Consider the following 1367-nt stretch of genomic DNA (forward strand, 5'->3'; position numbering starts at 1 on the left):
ACCTAAAACTGCTCGGGCGCTGCACCCAAAACCGCTCGGGCGCTGCACCCAAAACCGCTCGGGCGCTGCACCCAAAACTGCTCGAGCGCTGCACCCAAAACTGCTCCAATGAGCGGGGAACCCCAGGCCGGCTGCAGTTGAACATGTGTAGTAACGGCGCCTCTCTGCAGGTACATGTGCTCCCTGTCGTTCTTCCACTACTCGGAGTACCTGGTCACGGCCATCATCAACCCCCGCAGCCTGTCGCTGGACTCCTTCCTGCTCAACCACAGCGTGGAGTACACGCTGGCTGCTGTCTCGTCATGGGTGGAGTTCACCGTGGAGAAGCTGACCGTTCCAGGTCAGTGTGTCTTCAACCTCTGTCCTCTCAGAACTGTCGTGTGTGTGTGTGTGTGTTTTGTCGATATTATATTTTAGTGTATCAGCTTAGACATTTAACCAGTAGTCAACTAATCGGTTATTAGTTTGTCAGAAAAGAAAGACAGTGGGGGGGTTGCAAGAACTGGAAGAAGAGAGAAAATGGTGGAGGGTGACACAGGCCTGAGAAAACCAACAGAACAAAAACTCTGCAGTGTGTAGAACCGAACTGGCTTAGCACAAAACGTCAATGCCTCGGTATCTCAGCAGGAAGCATCCAGTCTAACGTTATTTATTGTGAAGTAATCCACATGATTGGGGGACCCCTGCCGGATTTAGCAGACTCACCAGGGAGTCGAGGAGCTGTCAGATAAGGGCCATGAGATGTACCTATCCTCTTGGAAGGGTATGACCAGCCAAATAAATCACTATTTACTATTGCTCTTTAATAAACCAAAGGTTTGTATTATGGGAATAGTCTAATAATCCGTGAGATGAAAAATATCCATATTTAAAAAGCTGAAATCAGAGATTTTTTCTTAAGAAAATGACTCAAATGATTGTTAACACTCTTTGGGGCGATTTTGTCGGGTAATTTTGCGACGTCTTATTCAATTTTATAGCATTGTAAAACAAATGGAAGTGTTTTTGAAATAGTATTGAGTAAAAGTTGACATATTCCAGTCTGTGATTATCATCAACATCCATTCCTTTAATTTTAGTCTCAATAATTCCTAATTTCTGCTTTTCTAACAAAAACATTAGGTATAATTTCCCATAAATGAGGTTTATTGACCATAAATTCCAACAATAACTGTAAAACTAAAGTTAATAAGTTAGTGTTACATAGTGTTAAAAACGTCAAAAAGTGACAAACATTGGAAAAAAAAGCTTCAAAAGTGTTTTAAAAAGGGACAAACATGCAAGAAAAAGTAGTTGACAACTAATCAATTTAATCTTGGCAGCTCTACATGTCACATAGAGACATTTGATCAACCTGTCCCCGTCCC

At 42.6% G+C, this 1367-nt stretch overlaps 1 protein-coding gene across 1 annotated transcript in view; it reads left to right on the forward strand.

Moving 5' to 3' along the window:
* rtel1 (regulator of telomere elongation helicase 1) overlaps positions 1 to 1367 on the forward strand; it is a 30085-nt gene that overhangs the window by 27324 nt on the left and 1394 nt on the right. The window lies entirely within an intron of this gene.

The sequence above is a fragment of the Etheostoma cragini genome, chromosome 7, assembly GCF_013103735.1.
Source record: "Etheostoma cragini isolate CJK2018 chromosome 7, CSU_Ecrag_1.0, whole genome shotgun sequence".
In the NCBI taxonomy this organism is placed as follows: Eukaryota; Metazoa; Chordata; class Actinopteri; order Perciformes; family Percidae; genus Etheostoma; species Etheostoma cragini.